Source organism: Paroedura picta, chromosome 8 (assembly GCF_049243985.1).
Source record: "Paroedura picta isolate Pp20150507F chromosome 8, Ppicta_v3.0, whole genome shotgun sequence".
NCBI classification, from domain to species: domain Eukaryota; kingdom Metazoa; phylum Chordata; class Lepidosauria; order Squamata; family Gekkonidae; genus Paroedura; species Paroedura picta.
In genome coordinates, this window is record NC_135376.1 from 34,790,978 (window position 1) to 34,808,474 (window position 17,497).

Genomic DNA, 17,497 nt, shown 5'->3' on the forward strand with positions numbered 1-17,497 from the left:
TTAAACAATCAGCACACATGTGAGAACTGAATGGATTCATTTGACATGCTTGACAACAAGTCAAATATCAACTCCCAAATGGATGATAAAAACCAACCTTATTAACATTACTGGTGTGTAGGTCAATAAAGCAGCCAGCTGCCCATACAAACCCTATCAGCCTTTTATCAGACTTCAACTGAAGAAGACAGGAGAGGAAAATAAAAAAACTGTCCCCTAACCTTAAGAGAGGGGAAGGTATACAGGGATACCTGTTCTGGACACTATATCCACACAGGTAAAAATGTTAATATTAATTTTAAAATATGGGTAATTTATAACTGGTTGTACAGTATGGATGAAATATATATGTACTGTTGCCACAATTTATATATGCTGCCTTTACAGTATACTTAAGTCAATTACAAAAATGGAATCACCAAGTTAATATTTCTGTTTTAAAAATACAATGTTTACATGGAAGCTAGTGATGAAATTCAGCAACAACAAGCTCTTTAGGGACTTATGCTAGGAACGTTTGTATCAAGGATGTTATTTTTCTTACTCTCTATATGGATGTCAGAGTGTAGAGAGGTTCTACTGAAGGTCAGCGGAGTCCTCCCCAACTGTGCCCAGCAATCACCCCAGTTATCCTGTGCTATACAGCTATCGGAGTTGGTCCTACCACTTCGCAAAGTGTAATCACTTGGCTGAATTGACTGGTTTTATGAAAGCAGCAAAGGGCAGCAAACTATATTTTTAGAATAGTGGGAAATTTAGAAGTGAACATGTCAAACATCTCTGCTACAAAAGCTTATTTGTGAGAATCTCATTAAATGCTGGAAATGCATTGTGCAAGTCAGGGCCTGAGACCATGTCCCTTTTGTTTGTTTGTTTGTTTGTTTGTTTGTTCCATTTCTAGGCCACTGCCAGCTCGCAGAGGCTTAAAAGAAGTGATAAAACAGGTTTTATAATAAAAACAATTCAACTCCTAAAAGAAACCCCCAACCACACCCCCACACAAATCCTCCCCCCCCCAGGCCTGCCCCCCACCCCAATTGGATTGCTGTGACACGCTGGACTACAGAGGGAATGCAATGTGCTGTCCTATGCTCTGCTGTGAGTTAAATAACACTTGTGCAATATTAATCCAAAAATCTCCTGGGAGTTTGTAAAATGTATATTCTACTTCAACCAGAAGTTACTAAAATAACTTGGCATTATTTCCCAAGTGCTGATTATATTGAAGGCAAAGCAGTAATACCTCAAGGAGGGTCTCTTTTAACAAAAAATAAACAGCTCTCCTAATTTAATCAAACACTACACTTAAAAATGAACACACACACAATTAATTTAAATGATGTGTCAGAAAGAACCACATGATCTGTACAGAGAGTGTCAATGACACCCTGGTCAGGAAGGATGACTGCCTGCAGTGCGGCCTGAAATTCCTGACGCCTGCAAAGAAGGAATGCCAAAGTTACGTTCAGAAATTAAACGCGATAGCTGATAACAGATAACAGGACGGAAGATCTGCAAAAATCTATTCAGTTAAAGGTTAACCACCTTTTAGTGACAACAGTATCCCAAAGCAGAGTTGCAATTAAAATTAAACAAAAGTGATCATTCATAAAGCCCTTTAATATTCTATGAATAATTTTCAGCCATATAAAAACATGCATTTAATGATGCCTACCCACGAAGGCAAAACCATGCATGAACCAAATATAGCTCAAGAAGTGAGAAAACAGTCAGAGCAAGACAGCCATGCTTCCGGTTAACAAACGTTGTGATATTCAAAGCTGCTCTGCAACGCTGCAATTCAGTATTCTAGAACCTTTATAATAATTGCCTGTCCGATATAAGCTTGGTGGTGATTAAAAAGGTTATTAAATTGCAACCAACGTATGGCCTCTCCATAGGGTTTTCAAGACAAGAGACATTTAGAGGTGCTTTGCAACTGAATAGCAACTCTGGACTTCCGTGGTAGTCTTCCATTCATTTACTAACCAGGGCCAACTCTATTTAACTTTTGAGCTCTGAGTACCCTGCGGATTAACAGTCTAATGAGAACACTTTTACTGAAGAACACACAGAATGAAAAGAATATTATGATGACCAAGATATCATCCTTAAACTGGGTTAACTAAGCCAATATTGATTTCCATACTCCCTATTCCTTTAAATGGAGTATGTATAGGTTGGCATTAAAAGTGTGGGACAAATGTCTAATTCTACTATTCCATGAGAGGCTGTGACATGGGTATGGTTGGGCGCTTCGGCATCCATAGCGGCTGTTTGCGTCCAAAGCAACCAGCTCTGCTGCACAGGGGGGAAGGCACGGGTGTTGGCAGGCGTACACACACAGGCGCGGAGCTCTGCACCTGCGTGTGTGTGCCCCCTGGCATGCCAACGCCCAGGCCTCCCCCCCCGCGCCATGGTGTTGACTTTTTTGGTTGTGAACGGCCACTTCAGATGCCAAAGCGCCAAACCCTAGGAGTCATCTTGAGTATGTCTCTTTAGGCTCAACATGAACCACAGTTATTTGGGATAAAGCACTGCAGCACTGGGATTCCAGGGAACAAAAAATTAGGCAATCAACACACACAAAGGTTCTCCCTGCCCTCATCCCCTCTGTGCTGTGCTGCATGTGCTTTGGGAGGGTGGCTGACCCCTGCCCCCCGAATTTACTTCTCAGGGACTGTGACCAGAAAAGTTCTAGTGCAGCTGTCCCCAACCTCCGGTCTGGAGACCAGGACCGGTCCATGGATCAGTCAGTACCGGGCCGCGGCTCCTTCTCGTCCTCCTCCCCGGCTGCTGCCTCGGGGGCTGCCCTGCCACTCTGCCGCCATCTCACCTTTGGTGCGCTCTGGCGGCAGCCATGGCTGGGGCTCCCCCTCTGTGTGGCACTGCGCAGCTGCTGCTGGAAGCGCCCCCCAGTGGGCGGTGGGAAGTCAGGGGCAGCGGCAGAAAAGCAAGCGGAGCAGGGGCTCAGGCAACGGCAGCGGCGTCCCTCAGCAAAAGACTACCACCCCCCCAGGTCTCAGTAAGATTGTCAAGCGTTGACCAGTCCCCAGTGATAAAAAGGTTGGGGACCACTGTTCTAATGCATGCAGACAACACAGACCATCCCAGACCATGTGCCCTTGAAAGATTGAACTTTTTTACAAATCCTCCCTTATCTGCATATGCAATTAAGTCAGGATTTTCTCTGTCCCGGAAAAACATCACTCTATGTACATCAAATATAGATATATGAATGATGTACAGTAATTGGTTGGTAAGCTTCATCTACACTCTACTCAAAGTGCTTGTAGGCAAAGTACTTCATTGTCCTATCAAGTCCACCCTTTAAAGTCATGCCATGAAATAGCAGTCCAGCTAAGCACAAGATATGAGTAATTACCACCAGCAATTTAAACAGGTTTCAACTATTCAGACTTGTTTATTTGAAAGATATTGCTTAATTTCAAGTTAATTCCATGTTCAGGGCTACTGTCTTCTTTCCTGAGACCTCCCAGGCTTGGGAAATTATGCAGGTGCAACTTTCTTTGTCCATGGAGCTGCAGAGAAGGGAAACAGAGCCCTGAATTTCTCATCATTGTGCAACTCCTAAAGAACCAAGTCACAGCAAGGAAAGAGAGTAGCTGCCTTATCTATGACCGTTTATGCACTGGGAACTTCACTGCCCCAGCTTCCATGCAAGAACACAAATTGGGGGCGAATGAGGTGTACCGGGCCAAATGCTCCCCCATGTGGGTGCAGGAAGAGGTGGGGCAACCTGCCACAACTAAAACTCCAGCCTGCAGCCTGGCATGAAACCTCCAGTGCATAAATGGTCTATGTCAGGTTAACAAACTTTCAGCTTTCCAATAAATGGTTGTGGTTAAGAAGTCACCATAAGGCACCTTTAGTAGCTGTGAGAGCAATACCATCAAGAAGCCTTAACATATGGTGGTTTTCAATGTCTTATTAAACTAGACAGCAAGGATGGTGCTCCTGCCATGCTGACTGGTTCTTCCCCCTATTTCATGTTCAGCCACGCAGTTACTGATAGTTGGGGCCTATCTGGACCTGACCGGCTCATATCTTGAACCAAAGAAAGATTTGATGATTGATCTTGTAACACGGTCATGTCCATAGTTGGCAGTCAAGACAAATGATAGGAAAGGAGCTGATCCACAGATATCTTTGCAGGGCTAATGGAAAATAAAACTAGGAGGTTACAAAAAACGTCAGTCCCTTTATAAGCAATGCAAGGCATTAGTACCCAGCCTCTTGTACTGCTATTGAACCCCACAGACACTCCATGTATCAACAGGAAATGAAACCAGATAGTTTATGAAGCACTGCAAGGAAGACACACCTCTCCCACTTCTTTCAGCTCAAACTTGAAAGCCACTTTTCTAGACCGCCCCTCACAAGCACAGTGATTCCCATATTGTTTTGCAATATCACTAGGTTTGCCAACTCTGGGTTGGAAAATTCCTAGAGATCTGGGGGGTGGAGTCTGGGGAGGACAGGGTTTGGGGAGGGGAGAGCCTTCAGCGGGTAAAATGTCACAGAGTCCACTTTCCGAAGCAGTCATTTTCTCCAGGGGAACTGATCTCTACTGCCTGGAGATCAGATGTAATCTCAGGAGAACTCCAATCCCCACCTGGAGAATGGCAACTCTAAATATCACGGTTGTACAATACTGCAGCATTCTATATGTGAATTATCTCAAAAGAAGTAATGCAAGAGATAAAGCAAGTGGAACAGAAACTGCATTCCAAAACAAAATCCACAGCTTCGGAAATCACTGTCGTAAACTTTCAGACTAGGTGCAAACCACTGAAAGCCCTGCAAAATAGCTGGTGCCACCAGAACTCTTGTTTATCTGATGAATTTCAATACAGTTAACTGAGCAGGTGTTAGCAGCTGATCAAATTCCACTGATTAAATGTGAAGAGCCAGGCCTCTCACAGAATAGGAGGCATATATCTTTATTTTTAATTGCCTGCACCACCCATACAAATGGCTTGGGGTGAAGAAAGCACCTCAGCCTCCTGACCAGTTATACACATGGCTTAGCATTTATTTAAACACTCCCAGCAAGGATTTCAGCTGCTGCTTAAATTATAAGGCATCACCAGTTCATGCATGGAATTACAGTTGACAAGGGACACCATTTCAGACAGTAGATTAACCTTTTCTTCAGGTTTGTCTGATGCTTGAAATGGTGTTCCCAGCCTAGAAACTATAAGCCCTTTTGGATATCCTTTAATTTGTACATATGTAAAATACAGTGCCTCTGCTATCACAGAATCCCTTGCTGGATTTTTCTTTCACCTCGTACACATAAAATATCACAGTCTTTTCAGGTACAACAGCCTGGAATCAGCCAAAATGCAGCATACAATTAGGAAACAATATTTCATTTAATTGTTTGTAATGATTAAGGGGTATGCGTTCGGCTAATCTGAGTCAACAAAATATCAAAAAAATCTATTATTTCAGCTGGATACAGATTTTTCAACTATCTGAAATGGCTGAGTCTGAAAAATATCGAAACCATTTGGGATTTTTCCAGACTGAATAGCTAAAGTTGAAGGGTGTTAAAAGGGGTCACTGTCCCTTTCAACACCATCCAGGTGAACTTGTGGATAGGAGAAGGTGTTTAATTGTCTCTTCAATAGATTTTTTTGTCACTTGCAGGTGTACAGAAGTGTTCAAGATTTGTGAAAGCAACATTTAAAGGTAAAGGTAAAGGTATCCCCTGTGCAAGCACCGAGTCATGTCTGACCCTTGGGGTGACGCCCTCTAGCGTTTTCATGGCAGACTCAATACGGGGTGGTTTGCCAGTGCCTTCCCCAGTCATGACCGTTTACCCCCCAGCAGCAAGCTGGGTACTCATTTTACCGACCTCGGAAGGATGGAAGGCTGAGTCAACCTTGAGCCGGCTGCTGGGATCGAACTCCCAACCTCATGAGCAAAGCTTTCAGGCGGCTGCCTTACCACTCTGCGCCACAAGAGGCTCTTGTGGCGCAGAGTGCAACAAGAAGCAACATTTACCATTCCCCAAAATTGTAATGGTAGCCTGAACAGTTTATTTGTATTTGTAACCTATAATACTTATAAAGAAAAGCTGTACTTTTCTGATGGATAATGTACAACCTATCAACAACAACAAAAAACCCAATATGATGTAATTCCAAACTGAACACCATTTGCTCAAGACCAGCCAATATAAGGACGTTTTTTTTAGCCAAGAATAAAGCCCAGTTCATAGCGAGACTGGTGATCAAATTCCAGGAACCCATACAAAGAAATGTGTAAAGAAGTGTGCATGCATACAAAAGTTTATAACTTGTATAAAACTTTTTTGGTCTTAAAGGTGACAAATTTTGTTCTTCTATGACCTTTGATACTTCTGAGCCTTTTCCATTGTATAAAAATACATTGTATAAAAATATTGTATAAAACGTTCTATTCTGAACATATCATTTGGCCTATTACTAAATCAATCAACTACAGTTTATGTTGAATCTGTAAAGGCAAACCATTTTAGTTAGTGTGGTCACAATATAAAGGGTTATTTATTTAAGTCATTTTACTTAATATGCCAGGGAAGCAAAAACAAAGTGCTTGATAGGTTTTTGTCTTTTTACACTGAAAGTCATCTTTCAATATATTTTCTTCAGTATCTCAAAAAGCACCTATATTGAGATAAAAGATATTTAAATATAAATTATTAATTAACTAGATTTAAAGCCCATTTTATCTTGAAATAAAATGGGTGCTAGAGTTGCCCCCCCGCCCCCGAGTCCCAAAGGCCTCTGTGTACCTGGGGCCGGGGTGCAGTGGGTCAGGGCGGCGGGCCGCGGCGTCCGTGGGTGCGCAGAGGCCTGTGTCTTCTCGGCTCCCAGAGCGTGGCAGGCTTCTGGCGGCGCAGCTTCATGTCGGGCAATGGCGGGCGACCAGCGGTGTGCGGCGGCGGCCGGAGAGCGTCCGCGAGCCGCGGCGGGGCAGAGGCGGCCGGGGATGTGCAGCGGCGAGGTCGGGCCAGTCAGTAATGCCGGGCAGCAGGATGCTGTCGGCCGGTTGGGGTTCTGGGGAGTGGGAGGGGAACCATGCATGCTCCGGATCTGGCGCATGCATGGTCTCTTGATTTCCTGTGGGCGGGGGGAGGGTGGGGGAGGCAGCCACACATGCACGGGACTCAGCACATGCATGGCTCAGTGTGTTGACGGCGCGGCAGGTGCGTGGGGGTTCGCACAACCTGCCGGCGCTGTTGCCATGTTGCGGAGCGCGCCGGGGGAGACCAGGCCAGTGTTCGAGGGGGTGAGTAAGGGCTGGCGGGGCAAAGGGTGGTGTGTGGGGGGGTAGGATTTGTGGAGTTGAAGCGCGGCGGGGTTGGGGGTGGTTGTTGTGGGGTGTGTCAGTGTGGGTCAGGACGGAGGAGCGGTGGATGTGCGGGAGTGTGGGTCGTCGTGCGGTGGTTGCGGGTATGGGGAAGGACGGGTGAAGGGGGAGATGTGGGGGGGCCTCAGGGGAGGGTGGGGGTTGAACCGGGGGTGGCAGTAACGAGTGGGTGGTGGCTGACCTGAGTCTTGCAGCAGCGCCAGGGTTCTTGCGGCGGCAGGTAGCTGGGAGACGGCAAGGGATCCGTGCGAGTCGCAGGCGGCTCCCGGGCGAAGTGTCGAGGGTGTGCAGCTGGAAAGGAGCAGGGAGGCTGCGTCAAAGATGCGGCGTCCCTGCTCCTTTCCCTGCATCGATGCGCAGTCTATGGCGGCCAAGGAGGCAATGCGGAGGCGCGTCCAGGATTGACATTTGGAGGGGCAAATCAGGAGCCGCTTTGCGGCTCCTGATTCGCCCCTCCGAGTTTTTATCCCAGACAGAGCCCGCCCTAACTCCTCCCAACTTGCCCTTAGCCTTTTATTTATAACCACGGAGCGGTTTACAGAGTGAGTACGTTAGACTACAGATTACTTTCTCGACTAAAAAAATCTTTTAGCATATAATTTTGAGAATTTACATGGCAGAAATCCCCACTGAGTCACAATATGGATACTCTTAACAGTACACAGGATTTCATCCTTAAAGGAATGACATATCTACATTTTTGACACTGACTGACAGAGCTCCCCTAAGCAATGATATATCCTTCTAAATCCACTGAAGCCAATAGTGCTTAGAACACTGTAACTCTGTTTAGGATCATACTGACAATCTTTTCCAGAATTAAGCCTTCCATTTGCTATTCTAAATCAATGGTAAAAAATACAGCCTACGGGCCAAGATTTGCCAGTATATCCTGAAGCACTGCAGCAAATAACCCAAGATATGCTACATAATATATGAGAAACTGCAAATTAAATATGAGATTAACTGTGTAATACTAATGCTTCTTTTGTTGCTGTTAAATCACTTGAAGATTATTACTAGCTTCCTCTTTCCACTGTGTGTAGATAAGAAAAACATTCTAAACTCTGTTACTATTTTATACCCATGGCAGACATGCATGTCATCCCAAATGTACATCAGTGGATCCCTATTTTAAAAGGGGAGGGTGTGTGTGTCTTGTGCCATCTAAATGACTGCCATATTTACTGACATGTGCTTTGGTGGGCTACAATCTATTTCACTGCAGCACTGTATTCCCTAGCAGAATCCCTCCACTTTTGCAGGACTCAAAATAAAATCTTACACTGTTCACAAATGGAAAATTCTTCTGTTCAGCATTCCAAGTATTTAATAAATGTATAGCCACTTAACAAATTATTACTGTTATTGCTATATTCTCATCATTATTAATACAGCCATTGTGAATTTTATTGCACCATTGTGGATCACTCAGCTACACATACCAGCTTCCAGTCCTGGCGGAACAGAACCGAAAGAGAGAATCTTTTAAGTTGTTGTACCTCTTTAAAGGCAGTACTTGTCCAGAGTATAAATTCAGCTTTGTTTGCAATGCAAACAAGTATGTTTTTTCTCTTGAGCTCATGGTCTTCCTCTCTGGAGTCTCTCTCTGTGCAAAGCAAAATGTGAAGACTTCTTGGTTTACACAGTCTGTAACTATATTATGTTGTGATACTCAAGTTCAACGAACTAAGTTTGCTCGTTGTCCATCCATCAGGATTCTAATTCACAGTTTAGTTATGATTTAGAATATCATCTTGGGTGTATTAAACAACTCCCAATATGATGAAGCACTAAGCCCCTGGGGAGGGCAGTATATAAATATAATAATAAATAAAATACATAAATATTTAGATATCATAACACATTGTGAAAAAAGGTTTGAGTCCAGTGGTATCTTTAAAACCAAACAGGTATCATTTATTTGTGGTCAGACTGAAGATTTCTGTCTTGGCTCTGGGTATTAAGGGAAGAAGGAGGAATAAACTCGGCTTGTACCAGCATGTCCGGGAAAGGAATTCTAGATGACCTTTATCTCTGAAATTTGGGGGGGGGGGAGTATATAGTGGTTTTTAAATGGTATATGTGGGACAAACATTCAGTCCCTCACAACCAGTCTCAAAGACAGGAACAGATATATTATTCCAGCCTTCTAACTGTTTAACTTAACTTAGAGTGAGTGTTTTATATTCAGATATAATGATATAGTGATGTAACCTGTACTGCTTTCCTATGTACCCACAAAGAAAACTGTCATGTGTAAGGAGACAAAATTTGCTCAAGTTAGTATATCTTCCTAAATGCATTTTCTACTAAACAAGGAATCTACAAATACTAAAGTAAATGATTTACAAACACAATAAACACAAGCTTCCAAGTGTGCTACACTGCTAAAAAATAGCCCCATAATTATGACAGAACTGTTACTACAGCTCTCTGAATTACTAACCAAGCTGCCAAAAACGAGTCCAAACTAAGGAATTTTCCAAGTTTTGTGCTCCTATGGCATGGTGGTTAGACCTCTGACCAATTCAACCTCTGCCTACTGCTTGCTTCAGAGGTCTCCACCTTCTAGGAAATAAGCTGGCAACTAGGCAACTAATCAATTGTAATCCATGCATCATTTTCATTTTGAAGGCCATGATACTCAAAGTTAAATTATGGAAACCAAAGTTATCGGATTTTCAGGCACCCTCAGAAATAAACTTGAGCTTGTCTAAAATCTAAAATTGCAAACTTAAATGGACTCCGGGGAATGGTAGAGGACAGGAAGGCCTGGAGGATCATTGTCCATGGGGTCGCGATGGGTCGGACACGACTTCGCACCTAACAACAACAGCTTCAAATAAGGGGCTTTGAAAGCCCCCCCCCCCCCCGCAGAGGCCAGCAGGCAGCGGGGAAGCTATCACCAGCCCCCCCCCCCCAGCGAGTGTGCGGCTTCCTCAGGTGTGTGCCATCCTCACAGGAGACTAGCTCTAAAGGCTGTTCATATGCTTTCCTGGGTGCATCCGGATTGGGCCGCGCGCTTGGCTCCTGGAGGTAGGTGCTCCGGGGGCCGGGCCAATCCTGACACACCCAGCTTTTCTGGGCGCGTCTGGATTGACCTGCTGACCTGGGCACCACCGGGACAGGGTGGCTGTCCAGGCCTGGACAGGGCCACATACATGGCCCTTTTACAATTATTTAAGGGCCAATGGTTAAGATTCTGCCTACAAATGTTTTATTCCAGCTTCAGGCTTCTCTCCATGGGCGTTTGTCAACTGAGAATGGGGTTTCTAACAGATGCTAACATTCTTGTTCTTGTTGGTGAAATAAATGAGGAAGTTCAAGGACAGTTGTTTTCTAACAACAGCTCCCATTCTGGAGTCTTTGGATAAGGCTACACTCATGCACCTAAGTAGAAAGCACTACATACATGTACTCACTTTAAAAGAGAAGCCATGTGAGGCAGAGGCTTAATTCACACTTTAAACAACTATGTGAACATACACCTACAAAGTGCAAAAGAGGTGTATTGGGAAACCTTGTGGGCACCTTGTCAGGCAACTGGCAAGTCAGGATCTCAAGGAACTGATCCGCACACACACACAGAGGACATTCTTATGAATGTGAAATTGAAAGAATTTCTGTGCTGTTTTGCTTGGCACGCTTGCCAATTAAAAACCAGACCAAAGTCAGTTCTGCAGATATGACCTCAGCTAACAACTACAGTTTCTCCATCTTGTGCTGGCTAAAGACTTATGACCAGAGCTCTAATAGCCTCCCTAGATGTTACTGGTGCTTAAGGCTGAAGATAAGAGGGCAGCATTCCAAGGAAAATAAAATGCAAGCAGAGTATACTGATAGTTTTCTGAGATGTTCTTATTAATATTAATAAGCAACTTTCCAAAATGAAGTACAGTAGCAAATGCAGATCTGAGATGAAAACTAAGGAGATGGAGAATAGCATTCAATCAAGTATGAAACGATGGATTCTCAGCACTTGAAATAGTCCCATCCCCTGGAAAGCAACTGAGCATTGCTTAAGGTTGGATTTTGTGATTTACAATTCTTACAACACAGAGATAAAAGTAAGATATCACACCAGATAATGAATAATTTTGGGTGGAAATTGTCCATAAATGCTCTGCAGGTTGAAATAACTGATGCTGTTCAGAGTGCATTTCACTCATGAGGATTCTACCCTTTTGGCAGTATAAGGCCTGGGGTTTTAATCTTTATACTGATGTAACACAATGTAGCTCAACTTTTTTTAGTGTTGAGAAACCCCGAAAACATTCTTCAGGCTTCAAGAAACCCCAGACGTGGTGCAATCATGCAGAGTATGGTTGGGGGGAAAACTGTGGATATGCCCACCTGGGGTCCCTCCCCTTCACACTCCCTCCAGGCCCATCATTGGCCATTTTGGCAGGGGGGAGCAGGTTGATAAGACCATAGTTGGTCATATCTTTAACCGCGGAGTGGATAAAATAAAGCCCTAAGGGCTAATGGGGAGGAGTTAGGGCAGGCCCTGTCCATGATAAAAACTCGGAGGGGCAAATCAGGAGCCGCGAAGCGACTCCTGATTCGCCCCTCTGAGTGCCACTCAAGGGCCAAGCGGCCAATGGGGAGGCGCACAAAGCCGCTTGGCCCGGCCTCGCCTCAGCCACCAGGGGACTCATCGTGCAGAAGGACAAACTGCCTTCCACCACGGTTAGTCCTCCCGCCACCTTCCCCTCGCCCTAGGGAAAGGAGTTGGGACGCCGCGTCGAAGACGCAGAGTCCCTACTCCTTTCCCGCCCCGACCACTGCCATGCAATCACCCAAACCCAACTACCCCCCCAGCCTCCCCAGACCCCTTCCCGCTCCGCTTCCGACGGAACAAACAGCCACACACACACTCACGCACCCACCCACCCGCCGCCTCCTAACCCCCCAGCCTCCCCAGACCCCTTCCCAAGCCACCACTGCTGCTTCCCACCCTACAAACAGCCACACACACACACCCGCTACCTGCTAACCCCCTAGCCTCCACAGACCCTTTCCAAGCCGCCGCCGCCGCTTCCCACATGGATGTTTTAATGGATGTTTCTGTATCATCTTATGCTGGTCTATGACCGTAATAAAACTAACTAACTTAGTGGGGCAGCCTGTTTATTTGCTTCACTGGGAAGCGGGAGGAAGACAACTGGGCTGTTTGTAGGGCCTAGTACAGGCTTTGTCAACCAGGGTTTTGTTAAGTCCTAGGGTTTCTTGACAGCCCTTGAAGGATTTCTCAAATTGGTGGGAGTTTATTACTTTTAAATATATTTAAAAATTAAAAAAAACATTTAGTGGGAGATATGACCATATGTGGTCATATAGACTCACCCCCCCTAATGGCCAATGATGGGCCTGTAGGGGGTGGGAAGGGGCCTCGGGTACGCATGTGCACAGCTCTGCTTCCCCACCATATTCTGCATGATTGTGCAATTTCTGGAATTTCTTGAACCCTGAAGAATGTTTCAGGGGGTTCCCAATGGTAAAAGGTAGTATCCACTGTGTTTAAGCACACTATCTGCCCCTACACACACAGACACACTTAAACGGCTGAGTCAATCAATCAGTTTATTATGGTGTCGACCAGCAGAGTCCATCTTACAGGTTTTGGCAATATGCCAGAGAAATGGAATTTCATCTACTCTCTCAAAGTAAACCCATAATCTCTGCCTTGTAGTATGTAACTGACACCGCAGTGTTTTACTTGATTAATTAAACTAGCAGAACTCCTACACCTATATTTTGTATATGCAATCTCTGAAGCAGTTTAATACGACTTTCTATGAAACAATCACAAAATGGAATGTACAAAAAATCTACATGAATTGTGAATACAAAAATTGGCTGAAAATGTCTAAACCGTTGAGTATGTATTCTCTAAGAACCACCTCTGAGGAGCTATTTTTTATTTGAGTTCCAATTTCTGATTGAAAAATACATGTACATATATAATAATTTATTATAAAATATATGATCCTACTTATGTGTGAGTTCTGTGCTGAGTTCAAAACCAAACCAAACAGGAGCACCTTGGAACTCCCAGGATTTCTACCCCACGCACTCTCGTAAGACTGAGAAAGCTGGGACAATTTGCTACAAGCTTTCTTTCTTTCTTTCTTTCTTTCTTTCTTTCTTTCTTTCTTTCTTTCTTTCTTTCTTTCTTTCTTTCTTTCTTTCTTTCTTTCTTTCTTTCTTTCTTTCTTTCTTTCTTTCTTTCTTTCTTTCTTTCTGTCCTAACCAAAGTTACACCTTCCCTCCCATCTCCCCCTTACCAGACTGGCACTTCTTTCATATGGAAGAAGTTGGAGGGGGACGTGGCCAGTCAGGGATGGGACAACCTACCTGATTGGTAGGTGATGAGTCCCAACTCCTCCCAGCACCCCCTTCCCATTTTATTTATATGTTCAGATAGGTCTGTTGAAGTCAACTGCACTGTCAGAACCCCCAAGTACATGAAGCTACAAGGAACTCAGTCTTTCCCCAGGACAAGTGGGAAATACTCCATGGCTAGCTGTGCTAGAGAAGCTAAGAGAGCAGCCCAGCTAAGAGCACTCTCTGGCCACCTAACAGTAGGCAACTTAACATCATGTCTCCGGAGGCCAAGGAAAGAGTATTTCTCAACTGCCAATGGTTTTGCCAAGTGCTACTGCCCTTGCTGATCCGCTCACAATGCTGTGTTGCACTCCATATTAATATTCTAATAGTCACCTTGCAGGTTGGTTTCTGTTGGGGCGACATCTTAGCCAAGGGCAGACCTCATGCTCTTTATTTAGAATTCAGTCTACAATCCCATGCAGCTAAATATATCTGTTTCTAATTGCGTGCAGGGCAACAACCTTTAAAAGGAAACTGGAAGACAATTATTGGTGACATATTATAATCCAAATATGTCTATTCCCAATTTTCAACACATTTTTATAATTCACACTCCTCACTGCCTAGCAACAGGAGGTGCCAAATCCATCCACTTACATACAAAATATTTGGAGCTGAAATCCATCTGCAGAAACATATCTGTGAATATTTCCCTTTTATTTGCAAGTAAAATTCTGATCTTCGCATCCAAGATTTCCATCAAATCTTTCAACCAAAATTTACTAAAATAACCCTTACTCATCTATGTTTACGGGACAATCTGGTGGAAGCTCTACTGAAATGAATCAGAGCTGAACAAGAGTGCTGTAGCAGCTTCCCAGTAAATTGTGCTCACAGCTAATAAGAAAATAAAGAACCAATTATTTTCCCTTTTGACACCAAAAATGTGCACAATGGAAACTCAAGAGGAAAACATGATGCCTATTCTGTCACAACAGATGGTAGGGCTCCCTGGATTTTCAGAAACAACAGCAGTATTGATAGATGCATTATTATTATCTCTGCAGGTTGCTCTTTTCAACACGGAGCAATGATCTCCCACATTTGCAGTTCAAACATTTCAGCAAACTGAAAATTGCCATGAATGAGTGAGAGGATGATCCTGCCTCGCTGGAACTTTTTCACCTGAAGAAACAAGCAACAGAGATTGATGAGCCTTAAGATCATCCCTAGTTAGCCCTATTCGATCTTTGATCAGCTTGAACAAAAGTTGGAAGACACATTCTACAGGCACACTGGGAAAAGTTCACTGTCCCAAAACCATCTTCCTTCCTTCCATTTGGAAACTGAACTGTTTATCTGGAACCTTCAAGGCACTAGGAGGGCACCCACCAACTGCCCCGGAAAATCATTCCCAAGAACACCACGTCCGAAAGAGAAAAACGGCCCCCGGTCCCCGGAGAAAGCAGCTCTTTCCAAGGGGGAAAGAAAGCTAAACTCCTTGCTCAATAGCCAGGCACCAGTTGCTCCTACTACTCCCGAGGCGGAAGCCTAATCATCACCCTAGCATCCTGTTAAAGGCGAGCCATGGCCCTGGCCAGGCACTAGCGGGCAGTCCAAGGGCCCCTGGCACGGGAGAGGGAAGGGCGCGGGGTCTGCGGGCGAGCTGGGAAGGGCAGCCTCGCCTCGCGCGCCTTGTGCCCATCGGCGGCCGAGCGAGGGCTGTGCGCGTGCAAAGGCAGGGAGCGAGCGCCGCGGAAGTTGGCGGGGGCTACTCACTTGGGGCCGCCGCCGCTGCCGCTGTTGTTGCCGCCGCTGGCCGGGGCCCAGAGAAGAGGCTCTCGCGCCGCCCGCGCGTCTGGCTGCCCGGTTGCGCTTAGCCTCTGGCCAGCCTCCGGCACTCTTTCGCCACGCCGCTGCTCACAAAGCGAGTGGCCCCATCGCCGCCATCAGCCGCAGCCTGGCCGGAGAGCAGCCGGGGGGGGGGGGGGCGGCGGCGGCGTATGCAAAAAACAGGGCGGGCGGGGGGTGAGGCTGCCTGCCCGCGCCAGCGCCTGCAATCCGCTGCCGCCCGGCGAGGCTTTTGTGCCGCGGCGAAAGGGAGGCTGGCGGAGTGCCCCTCCTCGTCCCCGCCGCTGCCCAGCCTCCCAGCCCGCCGCTCTTTCACACGCCCTGCCAGCCCCGAGCGGGCCCGGGCGGGACCCCACGTGCCCGCCGCCCCCTCCCGTCCTCCTGCCTGCCCACCCACCCACCCCGCGACTCCCGCCACTGGCACGCCTCCCAGGCTCCGGCACGGGAGAAGAGGGGAAGCGGGGTCGCCGCCGGGCAGCCTTTGTTTCCCGCCGCCGGCTGCGGAAGGCACGGGGCGGGGGCTGCCGGGGTCCCCAAGAGGAGCCGGCGCGGGGAGGGAGGGAGCTTCTGCGCCCAGGGAGAAGAGGGCAGAAGAAGCCCCAGCATCCGAGAAAAGCCGGTGCCGCTGAGCACGTGCAGAGCATCGGGCCCCCTCGCCCAGCCTTTTCGGCGGCACACAATGGAGGAACCCTAGAAAGGCGACGCGCTTTCCCTGCCGCCCTTGCAGAAAGCAAACCTTGACAGGCAGAAAGGGTGGGAGAGGGGCCGCCTTGGGGCTGGGAAGATTGCCCGATGCACCTGTTTGCCACACACCATCCTCCGGCCCCTTGTTCCATGGGAACACATCAGTAGGATCCTGCGGTGCCCCACCAGGCACCCCCCAGAGTGTGCGTGTGTGTACTGATCCTGTTGTATCATGCAATCCAAAACACAATAAAAAAAAAATACCGGAACAAACCCAATAGATTGCTGCAACAATGCAGATCAATAATCAATACAAAATGTCAATCACCTGGCATAAAATCGTAACATATAGTTAATGATGCAGAAAATATCCATGTCTAGTGGGAAACCAGCCAGGGTGCTCTTTGAGTCCGTCCGCCCTCTTGCAATTCACTCATCATAATGGAGCCCTGATGAAAAAGGTGCCGAACCTCACCAAGGAGGTCTGTATCTGAAGAATGGAAGGCTCAGCAAGAAGCAGCTGCCTGTGGATAGTTCATACAGGCTGTTCACCAATGTAGCATAACTAGAAGAGGCCAGCAGGGATATTTGCCCAGGGAAATCTCATCCAGGATGCAAATGTTGCGAAAGCCACATACAGATTTACAGCGGTTAAAATGTAAATTACTGCTTATGTCTAAAGTAATTTGGCAGTTTGTGAAGGGGCAGATGAAGAACTTAACCTTCTAGGAGGCTTATAGAGGGCAGCAGGCCAGGCTGCATAGCACCATTGTACCTGATTAGCTTTGTTTGAAGACATACTCAGTGAGGCATACTGAACGGCTGAATAAAGCTAGAGGAGGCAGAATCCAAATTCTCAGGCCAACAACTTGACTCACATTTAAAAACAAGCAGCTATCTGCAGGAGCACTAAAGGGAAAGCAGAACAACTCCTAATGCTACATAGCCCAAGCTTGACAGATTTTTACCATTCACTCTACAAAGTAACTTTAGCTTTACACATTATATGTTGTTATTAGATTTTTAGCCTACCACTCTCTGGAGACTCATGGCAGGGCGCAATATAACCCCCCCTAAAATCATGATAAAACCCCATCCCATAACAGAACAACAAAATATAAAAAGAGGATAAAAGAGGATAAAACAAGATAGGTGGTATAATCCCTACCCCCATCCATGTAGCTGTCCACTCCCTTGGGTGGGGTACACTGGGTATTACTGCATAGCCTGAGGAGAGTCCCCCGTT

General features: G+C 46.1%; 1 protein-coding gene across 6 annotated transcripts in view; it reads right to left on the reverse strand.

The window, feature by feature from the left end:
• Positions 1–17,497, reverse strand: part of ST6GAL1 (ST6 beta-galactoside alpha-2,6-sialyltransferase 1) — a 96,520-nt gene that overhangs the window by 52,071 nt on the left and 26,952 nt on the right. The window contains exons 1-2 of one of the 6 annotated variants that reach the window (XM_077348984.1): positions 15,496–15,905; positions 6,806–7,674 (exon numbers count right to left, since the gene is read on the reverse strand). The exons of 2 other annotated variants lie outside the window; for them this stretch is intronic. The gene's annotated coding sequence lies outside the window, so the exon portion shown is untranslated. Of the gene's footprint in view, positions 1–6,805; positions 7,675–15,495; positions 15,917–16,579; positions 16,748–17,497 lie in introns of those variants that run through there. 3 more of the 6 variants (XM_077348988.1, XM_077348982.1, XM_077348989.1) reach the window with 3 other exon arrangements.